This window comes from Chenopodium quinoa, unplaced genomic scaffold (genome assembly GCF_001683475.1).
Source record: "Chenopodium quinoa cultivar QQ74 unplaced genomic scaffold, ASM168347v1, whole genome shotgun sequence".
Lineage (NCBI taxonomy): Eukaryota > Viridiplantae > Streptophyta > Magnoliopsida > Caryophyllales > Amaranthaceae > Chenopodium > Chenopodium quinoa.
The window spans coordinates 5,683,543-5,704,506 of record NW_018745650.1 but is presented as its reverse complement, the minus strand read 5'-3'; the positions used below and the strand labels follow the sequence as shown (position 1 = coordinate 5,704,506).

General features: G+C 37.3%; 1 pseudogene; it reads right to left on the bottom strand.

Annotated features, from left to right (window-relative positions):
• Positions 1 to 734: 734 nt before the first annotated feature.
• LOC110717030 overlaps positions 735 to 20,964 on the bottom strand; it is a 34,213-nt pseudogene continuing 13,983 nt past the window's right edge.

The following is a 20,964-nucleotide window of genomic DNA, read 5'->3' as shown; positions in this document are numbered from 1 at the left end:
TTTACTAACATTTAACTATACATAAACAAGATCAAACTAATGTGACGACATGTGTGCAAAGTTTAACTATGCCAATTATTATAAGATAGAGGGAGATATGAAAACAGAGAAAGAGAGAGAGCGAAATTGGCTACTCACACCATCACGTAGGAACTGCTCCCATAATCTATCTTCCCCATAGGCGGGGCTAAAATATTAACACTAAAAATGGTCCTGTGCAATTTTTGTAAAATTGGGCCCTAAAATCATTTTTTGAAGGATATAGAAACTCCGTTGATTTTTATCAACAACAATATTTTACTATATTATAAATTTTATGATAAAATTCAAGATAAGATTATTAATTAAGAAGTTTCTTTTCATTTTGTACAAGTAAATTTCAAAAATTGAGGGACCCTAAGCAATCGACCACCCTACATATGCTCAGAACCACCACTGATCTTCCCCAACTTTCTGCTGATATGAAGAAAACCACTCCATTTTTGTCGTACTAACGCCAAGCTACCCCGCATTCTTCCATCGACTGCTCCAAAGCCGTAAATATAGGATGATATTGTATGTCAAAATATCTTACATTATTTAAAGGCAAAATTAACTAAAACAACACAAATTGTTACTCGGCAAATCCACCCATATTGTTCAAAATAATTCTAATGCATGGCATGTAAGCGATAATCATATGTAATCGTAGTCTACTCAAATATTCTTATTACAGCAATTATCTGTTCATGAACACTAACCTAGTTAACATATGGAGTAGTAACATAATGTTAACATGATCCTTAATTACATAGGGCTCATTCCTAACCACCTATTGATCATGGCAAAGCATTCTCGAGGCTTCTCCTCCTGAGGAGTGTGCCCTCCTCCCTATAAATTTTTAATAATCAATAATAATATAAAAAATTAGTAAATTATGTTTGGCAATTATTAAATTTTTATGTAAAATTAAATATAAAAAGAAAATTATACATCTTACCTTAACAGTAGCAAAAGCTAAATGATAAGAAGTACTTGAATATTCCGTAAGATACCTGCACATAATTTTTAAAGAGTTAGGTCCTCATCATTCATGATAATAAAATTTTATCAGTGCGTTTTGTGTGCAGAGTGCGGCTGGCCACACCATATCGCTGTTCGTAAAAGAGCAAAATAACTCTTATAAAATTAATGAAGTAACTCCTATAACACTAACGAAGTAACCCTATAACACTGATTGAGTAATTCTTATAAAGGTAATGAAGTAATTTCTATAATAATTGGTCATACGTGTGATCAGCCACATATAAAAGTTAGGTGAAATTTTATATCATCCTTCAATCTCAATTTACCTTTTCTCACTCCTCTACATCATTTAAACCATCCTACAAATTTTTTTTCAACAAAATGAATCAATCACACCCAAGTTGTGTGACAATTAAATTTTGAGGAAGCTACAATTTATCACCCTGATAAACAAAATTCGTTTATCAAGTGGCAAAATCATAAATAAATCAACAAAAATGTCGAGTCGGCATGTCATTTTCAGAATTATATTCCCTCCGTGTTTAAATAAATAAAACGTTTTGATTTTCACGGAGTTTTAAAAAGGTTAGTTGAATTTATTAAAATAATAGGTATTAGAGCATCAGTTTGAGGAGAGAGAAGAAAGTAAGGGGTTTTATGGAGATCATTAGTTAGTAGAATATTATTAAAAAATAGAGAGAATCATCAATAAATCAATCAATCAATCATAATAACATATACTAAAAGACACACCTGTAATGACACGTGTCATCTCCTGGTGTGTCCTTAGTTATTTTTCATTTTTTATTAAAAAAATCTATTAGTTAAGGTAACAAATCATTTACAAAATAATATTATGTTTCATACGTATTCCATATTAAAAAAAATGTAGTAAATAATATATTTAAAATAAAAAGATTTCAAAAATCTTTCTTAAAAAAAATTGGGCAACTATAAATCACAATATTATATTCTTAAAAGTTGTGTATTAGATGCTACAATTAAAAAATGTAAATAACAAATCAGCCTATCACATACTTTTATTATTCCTCGACTAATTTATGATTATAATACTTATCGATCAATAATCTATAACTATATATAACTATAAATCATCGTGCATGGCACGCTATTTAACCTAGTTATTAAAAAATAGAGTTAAATAAAACGTTTCATTTATTTAAACACGGCCGCAAAAGAACAATGTTTCATTTATTTAAACACGGAGTAAGTATCAACAATTGTGGGCCCCATATTTATTAAAAATTTGTTTCTTTATTTACAATTTTACCATTTAATAAATCAAAAACTTTTGTATACATCCAATGTACAGTAATATTATTGTACATCGAGGTAATTTTTAGACTTTTTTAGGTAACATTTATCAATATAGCATAAATAACTTTTATTTATATCTAGGTAACTTATATACTGGGTAAATTTCATTCATTACAGGGTAACTTTTGATTATTTTAAGGTAACTTTTTAGCGTATGTACAATAGTTTATTGTATATCCAATTTTTTAAAAAATATTTATCTTAATTAATAAGGTGATTAACTTTTATTTTCTATTAAAAAATTTCACCAATGTACTTGTAATATAATTTGTTTTGTGGTCTTGAAGTATACAGCTATACGCCTGCCTATACATGGCACTCTTGCAATAATAACTTACCCAGCAACTTGCCCGTTAACGAACCATGGGCCCCAATTATTCTCTGTCGAAAGATTTAGTTTATAGATCCACTCTTGCGTGTTCAAGTATGGTATTCGTGCATCTTGATCCCCACTGCAGTGTACACAAGAAATAAAAGTTTTCTTCTTAATACAACACTTTTCATTATAAGCTTGTTAATGCGTTGTTTTAATCATTAATATATTTTAATATTAATACGTAAAATTTATAAAAATTTGATATTAGTAAAGTATAAACTGAAACAAAATCTAACAAGATTTCACATGACTATAAGAACGATATTCGAGCTAAGCTATGTCTAAATTCAAGCCAAAAGACTTATGTCCAAACTTGTTATTCTGGGCCTTTGGGCCAAAAGTAGCAGGTTTTTCTGGTCATTTTACGGGCCAAATCAAAATTATTACTAATAATTTAATTTTAGGCTACCTAATAGATGTGCTGACTAGAGCCCGGACTTCAAACCCAAAAAGGCTTCCCAAACCTGGGCATTTTTTAGGCCAAGTTGGGCGAGGCCAGGGCCAACAATCCTAGTCAGGCATGATTACCTCTATGATGTTGTTTGCACCCAAAATACTTTATGATATTGCGTGCGTATTGTGCTTAGTTGGTGCAGTTACAACCAAATTCTCTTAAATCATTACTACCTTCGTCTCCTTTCTCCTTTTTTTTTTTTATTTTAATTCCTTTTTTTTAGGTAAGTAAGTAACATTTTATTACCAAAAAAAGGTCACAAAAAGCCCTTATCATGACTACAACAGCCCCAAACAGGGACCAAAACACCAAACTAAAAAAAACAAGCAAAACCTAGGGAAAAAAAGGCATACAAGAATACAAAGCCAACTTATCTTGGCATGCTAGCCTTAACAAACATAAGCCATTTACAATCCGACCTACTCCAAGAATTAGTAATTAATTGCTAACATCGAATTACAACTTCATTACACATCACTTTACAAAGCTTCCGGGGGTGCATAACAGCCTTCTGCCATAAAGCTGTGTTCCTAGCCTGCCAGATGTGATATACTAGAGCAGTGAGGACGGACAACACTAGCTTCCTCTTGACAGAACCACAGGTGATCCTTCTCCAATGCTTCCAAACCGAGGTTAATGAGTAATCTCTCACACCCAAATCCAGCCAAGGACAAATGATCTTCAGGCACTCTAAACTGTAGTTGTAGTCAAAGAACAGGTGGTCATGGGATTCATCAGCATCCCCACACAGTAAGCAGGCCCCATCCACACAGGCTGAAAACTTGATCAACCTGTCCCTAGTCTTCAGTCTGCCATGAACAGCAAGCCAAGCAATGAAAGCCTGTTTAGGAATATTAAAATTGTTCCAAATCCAGGGAGTCCAGTTGACTCTAGAATTCAGACTTGTAGCCATTTGTATCCATTTGAAATAGTATAACCTGAATCAAGCCATTTACAGTCTTGAAAACCTTCAGCCATCTCATCCTTTAATCTACAGACTTTCTTCCATGCCCAACAAGCACACTTGCTTGGTTTGTAGCCATTCCAATCTTTATTCTTGATATAGACAGAGTGGACCCACTTAACCCACAAAGAATCTTCTTTAGTTGCAACCTTCCATACATACTTCCCCAAAGCAGCCTTGTTCCATAGAGAACATTTTCTAATACCTAAGCCATCAATATTTTTAGGCCTAGCAATCCAGTCCCAAGAGATTGGGGGGACTTTAGAGAGGACAGCAGAACCATCCTACAAAAAAGCTCTACAGAGCTGGTTAATTCTCTCAATCACATTCTTTGGTAACATAACACATTAAGCCCAAAAAGTGTGAAGGCTCAACAGGACAGAATTGATAAGAACTGTTCTAGCAGCATAGGACAGGTGTCTAATAGACCAACACTAAATTCTTGCCAGCATTTTGTCAATCAATACATCAAAATCAGTCACTTTTAGGTACTTGGCATTAGGGGGATTCCAAGAGACCTAAAAGGAAAGCTACCCTCCCTAAAACCAGTCATATCCAAGATACTTGTCTTCTCATTATCATCCATGCTCCCAAAGTAGATTGAAGTTTTATCAGTGTTTGCCTGTAAGCCAGAAACCTTAGCAAACCTCTTAAGGGCTCTTGACAACAGGTTAACAGAAAACTTACCCCCTCTAGAAAAAAGCATTAAATCATCAGCAAAGATGAGATGATTCAGTCTCATAGGCTTGCATCTCTGATGAAAAGCAAAACCTCTCTTCTGTCCCACTTTTTTCAGCAACCTACTCAAATACTCCATGCACAGAACAAAAATGAGAGGAGACATGGGATCTCCTTGCCTGATACCCTGAGCACCCTTGAAAAAACCAAACAGCCCACCATTGAGCATAATAGAGTAAGCAGGGGTGGAGATGCACTCCATCAACCAGTTTACAAACTGACAGGGGAACCCAAGACTATACAGCATATCTTTGATAAACACCCAGTTAATGGAGTCATAAGCTTTCTTGATGTCTACTTTAATTGTGCATCTAGGGGCCTTTCTTACATTATTATAGTCTTTTAAAATGTCCTGGCAGAGCACGATATTATCCAAGATAGACCTCCAAGAAATAAAAGCACTTTGATTTATTATCCTTTTTGTTCTTCCTATTTGTAATTTAGACACTATTTATAAGGTGAGAGAATATTCTAAATTACTCTTAATACACACTACAAGAAATAGGCCTATTTTCGACGAACATGAATTTCCCTCGAAAATCCCATATATTCCGACGGATTTATATTCCGTCGGAAATTTCCGACGGATTTCCCACGAAATAAAAAATCCGACGGAATTTATGGGCTTTTCGACGGAATATTCCGTCGGAATATAATTGAATAATAATAAAAAAAAAAACCCTTAAATCTCCTAAAAAACCCGGATTCCCCCCTCTCCTTTTATTTCTCATTTCTCTCTCCTCTCCTCTTCTCTCCGCATCTCTTCTCCTTCTCTCTCCTCTCTTCTCCTTCTCTCTCTGCCTCTCTTCTCCTTCTCTCTCCTCTCTTCTCCTTCTTCTTTTCCGTTTCTCTTTCCTTTCTCCATCACCTTTCTCCTTCTTTTCTTTCTTTTCTCTTTCCTTTCTCCCTCTTCTCTTTCCTCTTCATTTTTGTTCTCTGTTTCTTCTTGGGTTTTTTTCCTCGATTTTTGACAACAAATTACTATGGGTTTTCGGATTTTCGTCAACAAGCAAATAATTACGGTGTTTATGATCAAATTCGACAATGAAAACTCTAGATCTAGAGTTTTCATGGTCGAATTTGACCTTTAAAGCCCAAATTCGACGTTTTTCCTGTGGAATTGAAGGTATGTCTTCGTTTTCGGTCTATTAATTTGGTTTGATTTTTTTTTAGATCTAGTTTGCAAAAAAAATTTATTTAGATTTTTTTTTTTCTGTTTTGTGTTTCTTACTTTTTCGGATTTTTTTTTAATTGTGGCTGGTGGTAGTGTGTGGGTGGTTGTTTAGTTTTTTTTTTCGTTTTTTTATTTCTCATTTTTCGGATTTATTTTTGTGTTTTAATTTTTTTTCATGTGGTGGAGGGTGGGTACGGTGTTAGGTGGGGTGGGGTGGTGGTGGGTGGGTTTGTTTCGGCGGCGGCGGCGGTGGTTTTAGGTGGGTGGTGGGGTGGTTTGGGTGGTAGATCTGGATTGGGTGGGTTTGGGTTGGGTGGTTGATCTGGATTGGGTGGGTTTGGGTTGGGTGGGGAATTTGGTGGTGGGTTAGGGTTCAGTGGGTCGTGGTTGGTTAGGGGGTGGCTAATGGGGTTACGGTGGTGGGGTGGGTTGGGGTTACGTTGGTACGTTCTGGTGGGTGGGGTGGTGGGTTAGGGGGTGGCGGTGGGGTGGGTTGGGGTTACGTTGGTACGTTCTGGTGGGTGGGGTGGTGGGTTAGGGGGTGGCGGTGGGGTGGGTTGGGGTGGTGAGCAGGGGTGTGGGAAGTGGTGGATATGGGTGGGGTAGGTTTTTTTTTAATTTTTTTATTGACTTTTCCGACGGAAATTTCCGTCGGAATACACCTCTTCCGACGGAAATTTCCGTCGGAAACCTCTCCAACTCCGACGGAAATTTCCGTCGGAAAATTGCGACGGAATTTCAATTAAAGTCAAAAAAGGCGCCGACAGAATTAGATCCGTCGGAAACAAGCCTTCTGACGGAAATTCCGTCGGAAAAGGTCGAATTTCCTACAAAGGGTTTTGCGACAGACAGATTCTGACGAAATTCCATCGGAAGACCATTTTCCGACAGAATTTCCGATGTTTCCGACGGATTTTTTCCGTCGGAATCAAGTTGTTTTCTTGTAGTGGCATATAACATAGTCATATCGGGTTTTATTTGATTCGTCTTAATGAATAGTTTATTAATAGGAAAAATTGCCCAGAATAATCCGACCTTTGCCTCAGGCACCCAAAATAATCCAACCATTCGATTATTTTTTAATAATCTGACCTTTGATGTCAATCAGCTCAAAATTGTCCCAACCGCTCATGTAACTTGTTATAACAAGTTACCTGACACATGTCGACCAGTGATTGGTCAAAAAATAAAAATAAAAGAAAATAAATTTTTAAAAAGTTATATTTTTAAGAAAAAAAAAATTATTTAATTATTTAACAAAACCACCCCACTAGTCAAAGCCACTCTCCCCGCCGCCTGACTCCCCGTCCCTGGCCTACGGCTCAAGCCACCCAATCCCTCAACCCAGCGCCGGGGCCGCTTGACCCCCCTCCCCTGAACCACTAACACCCCAGACCCTCCCCCGAAAACCAGGCAGCATTTCGGGATGCACTAGCAAGCAATAACCATCCCTCACCCTCGATTTCGGAAAACCCCGTCCCGATTCCGGCACCTCTATCGTTCCCCCGTCTTGATTCCGGCACCTCTATCGTTCCCATGTCCCGATTCCGACCTCTCTTCCCTTCCCCCGCCCTGATTTCGGCCTCCCTTACCTTCCCCCGCCCTGATTTCGGCCTCCCTTACCTTCCCCCGGCCCGATTTCGGCCGCTCAAATCACCAACAGTAGGGACAAGGATGACACAGTACATCTTGCATCGCGAGCTTCGATCTCACGGTGGGTGGATGCAATTCGACGGATATTGCGGTGGCTGGGGCCGGGGGAGTGGGTGGCTGCCGATTTTTTTTTTTTTAAAAATTCTATTTTTTTTAATTTAAAATTTTACACAAATTATACGGTGACACGTATACTTTAAACAAAAAAAAATTACCTATTTAATAGGTAACCGGTCACTTGGGACCATTATGAGCAGATTGAGTATAAAGGATAGATTATTAAAAAATAATCCAAATGTGGGATTATTTTTGGGCAAATGAGGCAAAGGTCGGATTATTCAGGGCAATTTTTCCTTATTAATATTCAATTGTTTTATTTTTCACTAATGAGCAACTAACGATATTTATGATCAAAGTTTTGCATTGACAAACGTACACAGTCCAAATGGGAAGAATATTTGGAGACGGAGGGAGTATTACTTAACAACGTTATAAATAGTGCATTTAAAATATAAAATAAACTTCCTGTTGTCCATTTAAATTATTATATGTCTTTTTTTATGTTTATATTTTCTCTTGCGTATATCTCTTTTTTTTGTAAAATTTTTAAGAGTTAGTTGTTGAATTAAGTCATTTTTATAATTCCACTATCATTATATGATAATAGTGCATTGCACAGGGTTAAACTTAGTTTATAGTAATGCTTTTGGGTTTCGAAATACGTAAATCCTCTAAATAAAACCAATATGAAACACGACATAATAGGAAATCTAGGATTGAGAGATGCATTACCTGTATATTAGTGAACGGAGGAACGTTTTTCCAAAGCTTTGATGATAGCTTACAGTACTTTCCACACTTTGTATATATGATATGCTTACATTACATCTTACCCAATAATTTACCATGCCCTGATATAATTCAATTACTGTCATAACTATAGATTAAATCATTTTACTGGTAAGTGATATCTAATAAGATGCATAAATAATAATTGGACCATAAATAACTTGTCAATAATCTTCCATACCTTTCGAATAGAGGTGTCCATCGTGCGAGTCGTGCGAGCTGGGTTAGGGTTAGGTGGGTCGCGGGTTGGGGTTTCATGACACACGGCACGACACACGTAGGGTAGGGTGGGCCGGGTCGTGGGTTGGGTCGGAGAAGTTGGACACACCAGGGTTAGGTTTGAGGGTTAGACGAGTCGTGGGTGGGTCGAGCTGGGTTCGTGGGTTAGACGGGTCATGGGTGGGTCGAGCTGGGTTCGTGGGTTAGACGGGTCGTGGGTGGGTCGAGCTGGGTTCGTGGGTTAGACGGGTCAAGGTAGGTTAGTGGGTTAGGGTGGGTCGAAGGGTGGGTTAGTGGGTTAGGCGGGTTAGGGTCGGGTGGGTTAGGGTCCGGTGGGTTTGTGGGTTAGGGTCCGGTGGGTTCGTGGGTTAGGGTCGGGTGGGTTCGTGGGTTAGGGTCGGGTGGGTTCGTGGGTTAGGGTCGGGTGGGTTGTGTGGTGTTTTAATTTTTACAAAATTAACAATTTGATGACTTGCTCAGCTGCTCTTAATTAAGATGTCTACGTATCCTTATATTATAAAATAAGGAATCAAAGCCAACGTAGTTCTTATATTGTACTTCTTTTGGAATTTGGGGGGAGGGGGGGCTTGGACCTATCTTTAGAAAACTAAAATTTAATTTTGCAATTAAATTGTAATTTTCGAAAAATAAGTTGCCTACGTATCCCGAAAGAATCAAAGCCCACGTAGTTCTTAGCGTACCTGATTTAGACTTTTCTAGCCAACCATGTTTGTTGCATCATCATCCCCGGAAGCTGCATCATCCGTTGACGACTCCAATATCATCACAGGATCATCTTCATCGTCTTCGTCTTCCTTTAAACCTTGAGTTCTTCTTTCAGCTTGATCCCAATCTTTCTTACAAACACAAATTTGAATGCTTTCCGGAGTTAAGCGAGATCTTTTTTCATCTAACACTCTTCTACCTGCACTAAAAGCAGACTCGGAAGCAACGGATGAAGCGGGAACTGCAAGTACATCTTTTGCAATTCTCGCCAATATAGGAAAACTTTTTTTATGTTCTTGCCACCATTTTATAATTTGAATTTTGGTGTTGGTCTCATGTTGATATGACAAATAATCATTAATAGCAAGTGTTGAAGAAGATGATGATGAGAATGATGCAGATGCTTTGTGGTTTTTTTTTCATAACTTTATCAAGAAAACCAAATCTAGAATCGGAAGTGCTAGTAGTAGTTGGTGTTGCCAAATCAAAATCATATATAGATGCATAATGATCATAAAGGTCTCCCAAAACAGATTTACATTTGTTAATATATTCACTAACATCATAATCGATACTTAAACTTGTATAATAAAATTCTAAAAGATTTTCCAAACCTTCAGCTTTGACACCGGGTCAAGAATAGCAGCAATTCCATAAATGATTGGAAATTCACTAAAATAAGTATGCTCTCAAGAACGGGACGAAGTCCATCAATCATCATATGCTCTTCGATGGTGTAAACAACTTTAACACACTCAATTATGACTAAGTGAATGTTAAGCTCATAAATATAAGAGAAAGTATGAGTTGCATTATCAAAAGCATTTAAAACATCATGAACAAAAGAAGCATTAGTCCAATGACTTTCGGTTATTAACTCAGTAGGATCAACACGAGTCTCATTGTAAAGTTGGGTTAAAATGTCACGATACTTTATAGCATCACTCAACAACTTGAAAGTAGAATTCCAACGGGTAGGGGTATCAATAGACCGTTGTCTTTTCTTAAGACCTCTCTCTTTACACATAGCTATGTACTTTCTTCTAACTGACTGGGTAATCCTAATCCATTTTACAACTGTTCTAATTGGGTCTAGCAATGGTTGCAACTCAGCGAGACCCTCTTGAACAGACAAATTCAAAATATGAGCACAACATCTAACATGCAAGAGACCCCCCAACAACAAATGCAACTCGGAGTCATTTTTCAAATAGTCAATACACTTTGTGTTTGCAGTTGCATTATCAAGAGACAAAGAAAAAACTTTATTATTCAAGTGAAATGCTTTTAAACAATCCAAAATACGAACTTTGATGTTAAAACCAGTATGTCTTTCTTCCATAGCTTTAAAACATAGTATACGTTTTTGAATAAACCAATCATCATCCACCCAATGAGCAGTAATGCAAAGAAAAGGTTCGCCAAAACTAGAAGTCCATGTATCACTTGTAAAACTAACACGACCATCAAAAGTACGAAATAATTCAATCAAACCACTCATATACTTATAATAAGAAGTTTGTGTACAACGTCTTAGGGTATTTCGGGGGACACGAGTAAATGCAGGTTGTTATGCAACTTTATTAAAATGCTCAACATTTGCATTTTCACCGTAACTAAAAGGGTATTCATTAGCAATAACTAAAGTACTCATTTCATCAATCATTCTATCTTTATTATAAATGAAAGGTGTACCTCCGCCGGGTTGGTTCATGTATCCACCCAATTGTGTTTGGACGCCACCCATCGAAGGACGGGGGCCATTTTCGAACAAGTCGTGTTTATTTTGCAAATGCCGACTCAAGGTTCCGGCTCAATCTCCCGTTTTCCAATTATATGACTTGACAGTTGCACCTAGCGCCTTGCAAACTAGGCATGTACACGTGAACCTCTTTGGTTGACCGGGTTGCCATCCCGGGGGTGTGACCTCAACTCGTTCAAAATGTTTCCACACCCAAGAATATTGTGCTCGAACTCTACTTTCACCGCCACCACCTTTCATAAATCAAATTATTGAATTTAATTTTAAACTCTATTCATGAAGATAAGCTTTTAAATTTTAAATATTTTAATTATAATTATTTAAACGCATTTTTCATGGTAATTAACTAATTGTAAATCATAGAAAATTGGAAACTAAACTAACTTTATAATCATTAATAATAGTTTTTTTTAAATATTCATAACAATAAAAATTTAAGGGTTTTTCTAAGCTATACCCCTAAGGTAGTCGAGTTTCTAAGGTGTACCCATGCTTTTTCAAGTTTCTAAGACGTGCCCTTCAACTACTTATCAATACCAAAATGTACCCTTATTAGTTGTTTAAAAGTTAATTGAGAGTGTGATTTCGTGGCTTCAGTTTTTGTTATTAGGGTTGCGGTGGCTAAGATTTCTTTCTCCTATCATTTCCTTACCTTTTATCATCTTTTTATTAAACTTATAGCTAACTTTAGATGACGTGGAAGTCCCAAGGAGGGTACCATTCATTAATGGTAGTGAGTTGAGGGGCATAACTTAGAAATTTGAAAAAGCATGGGTACACCTTAGAAACTCAACTACCTTAAGGGCATAGCTTAGAAAAACCCAAAATTTAATTAGAAATTACCTTGAGATGAAAGTTGAGATGTTGGTTGTGATGTTGGTTGCGATGGTGGTGGCATAGTTGAACTCGATGATTGGTGGGAGAAATGTTGTGGTGGAGGCGATTGAATATTTTGCCTATCTCCTAAACCATAATCTCCATATTCATTGACAAATTGGTTTAAATTTTCCGTATTAATTTCATACGAAAAATTTGCACCACCACTCCTTTGGCCACCACTTCGACCACCACTTTGACTCCTTCCCATTCCTCCTCTTGAGCCCATTTTTTTTTTTTTTTTTTTTTTTATGATTACTAATTATAATATGGAGAAGAATTTTTTTTTTTTTTTTAGAATCTTAAGAATATTAATAATATTATTAAGGAGATTTTTTTTAACAAAAATAAAACTCTATATAACACTTGAGAATAGAGGTGGCCAGTGGGCCGGGTTGGACCCAGCCCACCCTAACTCGCACGGCTGGTGGGTCACGTGGGTCCGACCTGGTTTCAATCCGGCACAGCCCGGCACAGCTCGGATTTAATCCGGGTTGTGTCGTGGGTCCAAAATTTTCGACACAACCCATTTCAACCCAGCTCAGTTTAACCCGTTTGATTCGACCCAAATCGCACAACCCGTTTTGACTCATTTAATTCGACACACCTAGCCCGTGAACCCACCTAACCCGACCCACCTGGCACAACCCAGCCCGCACGGCCCACCCGCACGAATGACCCACCCAACCCGCACGAGCCAACCCACCTAACTCGCACGCATGACCCACCCAACCCGCACGCATGACCCACCCAACCCGCACGGCCGGCACAACCCGCACGGCCCGCACAACCCGCACGGCCCGCACAACCCGCACGGCCCGCACAACCCGCACGGCCCGCACAACCCGCACAACCCGCTGAGTTGCAACCATTGCTAAACCCAATTAGAACAGTTATAAAATGGATTAGGATTACTCAGTCAGTTAGAAGAAAGTACATAGCTATGTGTAAAGAGAGAGGTCTTAAGAAAAGACAATGGTCTATTGATACCCCTACCCGTTGGAATTCTACTTTCAAGTTGTTGAGTGATGCTATAAAGTATCGTGACATTTTAACCCAACTTTACAATGAGACTCGTGTTGATCCTACTGAGTTAATAACCGAAAGTCATTGGACTAATGCTTCTTTTGTTCATGATGTTTTAAATGCTTTTGATAATGCAACTCATACTTTCTCTTATATTTATGAGCTTAACATTCACTTAGTCATAATTGAGTGTGTTAAAGTTGTTCACACCATCGAAGAGCATATGAAGATTGATGGACTTCGTCCCGTTCTTGATAGCATGAAACGTAAGTGGCATACTTATTTTAGTGAATTTCCAATCATTTATGGAATTGCTGCTATTCTTGACCCCGGTGTCAAAGCTGAAGGTTTGGAAAATCTTTTAGAATTTTATTATACAAGTTTAAGTATCGATTATGATGTTAGTGAATATATTAACAAATGCAAATCTGTTTTGGGAGACCTTTATGATCATTATGCATCTATTTATGGTTTTGATTTGGCACCAACTACTACTAGCACTTCCGATTCTAGATTTGGTTTTCTTGATAAAGTTATGAAAAAAAAACACAAAGCATCTACATCATTCTCATCATCATCTTCTTCAACACTTGCTATTAATGATTATTTGTCATATCAACATGAGACCAACAACAACTTTCAAATTATAAAATGGTGGCAAGAACATAAAAAAAGTTTTCCTATATTGGCGAGAATTGCAAAAGATATACTTGCAGTTCCCGCTTCATCTGTTGCTTCCGAGTCTGCTTTTAGTGCAGGTAGAAGAGTGTTAGATGAAAAAAGATCTCGCTTAACTCCGGAAAGCATTCAAATTTGTGTTTGTAAGAAAGATTGGGATCAAGCTGAAAGAAGAACTCAAGGTTTAAAGGAAGACGAAGACGATGAAGATGATCCTGTGATGATATTGGAGTCGTCAACGGATGATGCAGCTTCCGGGGATGATGATGCAACAAACATGGGTGGCTAGAAAAGTCTAAATCAGGTACGCTAAGAACTACGTGGGCTTTGATTCTTTCGGGATACGTAGGCAACTTATTTTTCGAAAATTACAATTTAATTGCAAAATTAAATTTTAGTTTTCTAAAGATAGGTCCAAGCCCCCCCCCCCCAAATTTCAAAAGAAGTACAATATAAGAACTACGCTGGCTTTGATTCCTTATTTTATAATATAAGGATACGTAGGCATCTTAATTAAGAGCAAGCCATCAAATTGTTAATTTTGTAAAAATTAAAACACCACACAACCCACCCGACCCTAACCCACGAACCCACCCGACCCTAACCCACAAACCCACCCGACCCTAACCCACCTAACCCACAAACCCACCCGACCCTAACCCACTAACCCACCCGACCCTAACCCACCTAACCCACAAACCCACCCGACCCTAACCCACTAACCCACCCTTCGACCCACCCTAACTCACTAACCCACCTTGACCCGTCTAACCCACGAACCTAGCTCGACCCACCCATGACCCGTCTAACCCACAAACCCAGCTCGACCCACCCACGATCCGTCTAACCCACAAACCCAGCTCGACCCACCCACGACTCGTCTAACCCACGAACCTAACCCTGGTGTGTCCAACTTCTCCGACCCAACCCACGACCCGGCCCACCCTACCCTACGTGTGTCGTGCCGTGTGTCATGAAACCCCAACCCGCGACCCACCTAACCCTAACCCAGCTCGCACGACTCGCACGGTGGACACCTCTACTTGAGAATTTGAGAACAATTAAGAATTTTTGAGTAAGAGAGAAAGAAAGATTGAGTTGTGTGGAAATTTGAATGAAATGGAATTGGTATTTATAGGGAAAATTGAAGGGATGATCATACACTAAAAAAACTAGCCGTTACATACAAAAAACTAGCCGTTACATACAATTGCATACAAAAAACAAGCCGTTTTTTTAAAAAATGGATGTTAGGCCGTGCGGGCTGTGCAGGTTGTGCGGGCCGTGCGGGTTGGGCGGGTTGGGTCGTGCGGGTTGGGCAAGTTGGTTCGTGCGGGTTGGTGGGCCGTGCGTGCTGGGTTGTGCCTAGGTGGGTCGGGTTAGGTGGGTTCACGGGCTAGGTGTGTCGAATTAAATGGGTCAAAACGGGTTGTGCGAGTTGGGTCGAATCAAACGGGTTAAACCGAGCTGGGTTGAAATGGGTTGTGTTGAAAATTTTGGACCCACGACACAACCCGGGTTACATCCGAGCTGTGCTGAGCTGTGCCGGGTTGAAACCGGGTCGAACCCACGTGACCCACCAGCCGTGCGGGTTAGGGTGGGCTGGGTCCAACCCGGCCCACTGGCCACCTCTACTTTCGAACATGAAGTGCCTCTTGAACTTGTTTGTCGTTAGCCCAAGTATAGGCTAGCAAGTAAACTTGGTTTTTTAAAAAAAATTAAAATAAAAAAAAACCAATTATATTGAAAATTCAGAAAAAATAAAACGAATGAATGTGACAAACTAGTTTTAAGCCTTGACAATGTCCTAGTTTCCTTCCTATGAGAGGAACCTTTCTCCCTCGAAAGAAAGGGTTTCCGATCTCTTTCGAAATATAAAGGGTTTTTCAACCTCTTTCGATAGACAAGGTTTATCTGATTATCTCCTCTTTTCAAGGGAGAAATTTCTTAGTTTTAAATTTGTGATAGTAAATCTTATGGATTGTTATGAAATTGATTTGTTGGTGAAAAATTATGCGAGATTGCAAAAGTTATCAAGTTTTCGAATACAATCAGATGAATCAGAAGCAAAACATACTCACGGGCGACTATAAAGGATCGTTAGATTGTCTCTCCAATAAGTCTGTATTTTCCCGCAATATAAGCGAGAGATGTTTCATAGTGCAAAATTTACCCAACGATCGTAGTTTTTACGTAGGAAATTTTTGTTTGATTCAATGTCTTATGTTATGTGATATTGAATCAAACATGAAGTCAAAGACTTAATTTGTCTGATCTGGTTTTTTGATTGCGGATATTTTGGATTGAATATTCGAAAAAATTTCGGGTTTAATTATATTATTAAGGAAATTACCCCGTGTAGTGAAAAGATTTTTATTTGATTTGTTAGAATATATTATTAAAGAAATTTTTAAGAGTTGATGTGTGCTCATGGAGTCATGGATGCATGTTAGAAAATATCTTTTTCTTAATACTTGTTTTGTATTTTTAGATACATCACTTTTTTAAAATAAAAGTTTAAACTTAAATACATTAATTTCCTTTCACCTAAAATTTTCTCTCTCTCTCATATATATCATATGAGCCCTTTTTATTTTTTTTACACTATCTCTCTCTACTTCAAAATTGCTTAATTAAGAGTCTATAATTTTAAGAGTGATACATCTAAAAAAAGCAGAGGAAGTATTAAGCTAACAATCAAGGTAAGAAGATATACCCGCCGGCACGGTTGTGTGGACAAATAAACTTTGGAACGCAGATAATCGACTGGATCTTCTATTATACACTTCTGTGTTGAATTTTTTACTTGTTTAGGAGATACATAAGAGCACTTAGTTTTCATGATATTTGGTAAGTAGACAACATTCATTGCCTGCATGTATAAAATATTAAAACTGAATATTAGAAAGTTATTTTATTTAAAGGAAATAATTTAAATAAATGATCATCGATAAATTATAGCAACACAAACTCTTCTTATTGCTTTCACCCAACACAATTTTTCAAGGACTTACATGAGATATAGCTTGAAAATATTGTAAGCACTTCGTATTTTTATCATATAAATTTGCGAATTCACCATTGCAATTAACTTTGGCAGACTGAAGAGACAAAGTAAACAAATTAGCAAAGGTTAAGACAATAAAATGGTTAAAGAAATTGAGTAATTGACAAAACAATGTGTCTAAGGGGGTGTTTGGTATGTGAGAATTTACATTATTTGAGGTAAAAATTCTACTATAGTCATGCTTAAAATGATAGGGAGTAGGAATTGCAAAAAATAATGCTACTATCCGCCATTAGCTAATGATATACTTCATCTATTCTTTTCTAGTTGACATATGTTTTGTTATTTAACAATGCAAAAACCCAATTATAAAAATATATAGCTGTTAGTAAGAAAAAATTATAAAAAAAAAAAAAATATTTTGTAGTAAACACACATTGAGATGAATTGAAATAAAATGATCTACATATTACATATATAACTACTTTATTTTCTTATTAGGGTATTATTTAAATAATGACGAAAATCAAAATGTGTCAGTTATAGATGAACCGAGAGAGTACATATTTCTCACTTCATTAATAGTAAGAGTAAAATGATGCTATAAACTTATTCTTTACTTGTGGCGAATAGAGGGCATATATTTTCAAGCACATTTCAATTAAAATGTAAAAGATGATAAGAGTCAAGAATATTACCTCATAGAGCTCATCAGAGAGGAGTGTCATTCGATGCCCAAATTTATAAACTGAATTTGTGGGATCATCTGTCTTTGGATTTCCTAATGTAAATCCCTAAGTCCAACAGATTTAATTTGATATTTTAAGGTTATCAACGACCATATCAAGAAAAGATACAAAATGATGTATGTAATTGACTATAAAAAAATCAATTTATTCACAAGTACCCTCTTATTTTCCCATCTAATTTTTGCTAAATTGAAATTACTTATCTAATAATTTACTTCTTTTTGACGAATTAACTTAGGAAATACATGTTTATCTCTAAGATAAACAACTTTTGTTTATTACATGGTGTTTTTGTAAATAAATTAATGGCTTTTTCATTAAAAACGATACCATAGTTGATCATGACTAAATAGAGTAGTTAATTTATTTACCAAAATGTTATATGATAAACAATTTTTATTTATCATAGAGATAAACTTGGACCTCCTCGAATTTTTATAATGATCTTATCAATATTTTTAATATATATCAAAACTCTTAGGATGTATACCTTTCCTTTAAAAATTATTTAATAAACAAAATTAAATCACATTTTATTGAATAAAGGTGAAACATACGGATTAAATTTAAAATAATTTTGAATAAAATATATATCTACCACTCCCTCTATCTTAATTTGATAGTACCATTTTGACTTTTCATAGTCAAATTTTAATAGTTTTGATCAAAAACTCACATTAATATTTATAAACAAATACAGTTACGTGTAATATTGCATTGTCATTAACAAATCTGCTTTATACAAGACGTATTGTTTATATACGATATACAATATAAATATAAACTAAAAGTGACATTCGATGCCCAAATTTATAAAAGTGTATCGTATATACAATATAAATTAAATGGATTTTTCACCAAATACCCATGAGTTATTTTTTTATTCATCATATACCCATGAAATTTCTCAAATTCACCATATACCCTTGAGTTAAACAAAAATATCACTAAATGCCCAAATGACTAACATACGTTAACTCCGTTAGTCATTAAGGCTAAATATGCCACGTGGTAGCCATTTATTGGATGTTTTTTTATTTTATTTTTTTAATTTTAAAATAATTATACATTTAACTATTAAAAAGTAAAAAAAAAAATTAAAAAATCACCAAGCCACCACAGCCAGCCATCGCCACCACCGGCGCAATCCCAGCACCTTCACAACTCCTGCACCGCCTGAACCCCCGGATTGACGCCACCCCAAACCCGACACTCCACTTGCCGGCGCCAAACTCCCCACTCCCCGCACGGATGAACTCAAACCACCTGCTTTCTCCCTCGAAACCCTTCACTCAAACCACCGCCGGCGTCCAAACTTCCATCCCCGCACCGGCGAACCCAAACTGCCCCTCCCCCTGCCATCTCCACCCCTTGATCCACCACGTCGAACCCCAAAATAAAAAAAAATAAAAAAACTCCATAATTGAAACCCTAGATTTTGATTTTTAGTGTTTCGATTTTGGGGTTTTGGGATTTCAAGTGGTGGTTTTTGGCTAAGGTGGGCAGCGGCGAGTGAGCGGTGACCTGGCTGTCGGCGAAGGGGTTCTGGGTGGTTGTCTGATGTCCGGCTAAGGTGGATAGGGGTTTTTAAGGTTTAACAAGAGGGAGGGGGGTATGGTGGCTTAGGAGAACGGGCGGGCACTAGCGCAGGGCTGTACAGAAGGCGTTGCTGGCGCGGTGAGGAGGCGACGGTGGCGGTGAGGTTGGGCTGGGTGTGGCCGTGTCGGTTGTGGGGAGTGGCTGGGCTAAGGTGGCTCGCTGGTGGTGGGTTAGAGGTGGTGTTTTGTTTTTGTTTTTAAAAAAAAAATTTAAGCTTTTTTTTATAAGATTTAATTAATTAATTTAAAAAATAACCAATAACTTGCTGCCATGTGGCATATTTAACCTTAATGACAAACGAAATTAACCGCCATTAGTCATTAAGGGTATTTGGTAACATTTTTGTGAAACTCAAGTGTGTATGGTGAATTTGAAAATTTTCATGGGTATATATGGTGAATAAAAAAAAATAACTTCGGGGCATTTGGTGAAAAATCCGTAAATTAAAATGTAAAAGTTATGGGTTGCACACGGGCTCGTAGGCAAAAGTTTTTAAACATGATTATTGAAATATAAGAGCATGTACTTAAATATTAATCCATTTTTTTTTTTAAAAAAAAAAACCACAATTAACCAGAACCACTAAACCACCAAACCCAGAACTCAGAATCACCACCACCACCACCACCGAAACCCAAAACCCACAACCACCACCGAAACCCACGAACCCACCACCACCAACAACAAAACCAGAACCCACAATCACCACCAAACCACCACCAAAACCCACGAACCCACCTAAAACCACCACCAAAACCCACCGCAAAACATGAACCCACTCCAAAACCAACACCACTAGAAACCCGAAACCACCACGAAAGCCCCAATTAAACCACCACCACCACGAATTGAATTAATCTCAATTAAACCACCACTACCACGAAACCCTGCACCACGCCACCTACCACCCTCGGAAATCAACCACCACAAAACCTAGACCTAGACCCAGACCCACGACCCCGACACCTAGATCGACCAACGAAACCCACAAAACCTAGACAACCATCCACAAAACTTGTGCCGCCCAGAACCACCACACCCACGAAACCAATGGGTGACCACCTCCACATCTGGACAGATGATGGGGAAGAGGAAGGAGGAGTGAGATTTTGATATTGAAGGAGGAGAGAGAAATTTGATGATGAAGCTAAATGTTGAGAGATTTGAATTTTTTTTTTAAAGATTAGATGAGTTAAGTTAGGGTTATAATATAGTATGGTTAGTGAAATGATTAAGGGGGTAAGTTGGTTAAGTGAGGGCAGGTTGGTCATTTCACACAAAAAAACTTACTATAAGTGGAAAAAAACATTTGATGCACATAATAGGGAACTTCCTTTTTGGCAATTGTTGCACATAATAGTTAACTGAGGTAAAATAAGTAAAAAAAAATATAAAAACACATATTATGGTACTCAACTCCCTACATCCCAATTTATAGTTCCAATTTGTGTTTTTTCATGGTATTTAAGAAATGGGAGGAGAAAGTGGATAAAATATATTAAAAAAAGTGAAAAGTAAAATTATAAACAAAATTTAGAGAGAGAAAGTGGAAAAAAGTACAAAAGAGAAAGTGGGAAAAAGTACAAGACATGTGAAAAATTCAAGGATAATTTAGGAAGTTCAATAAATAAAGTTAAAACAATGAGGGTTTTATGGTCTTTACACACTATTCAAAAATAGAAACATGAGCAACATTTTGGGTCTCCAAAATAGAAAAACAGGAAATATAATGTAGGACGGAGGGAGTAGCATTTTTTGAAACATTTCAAAC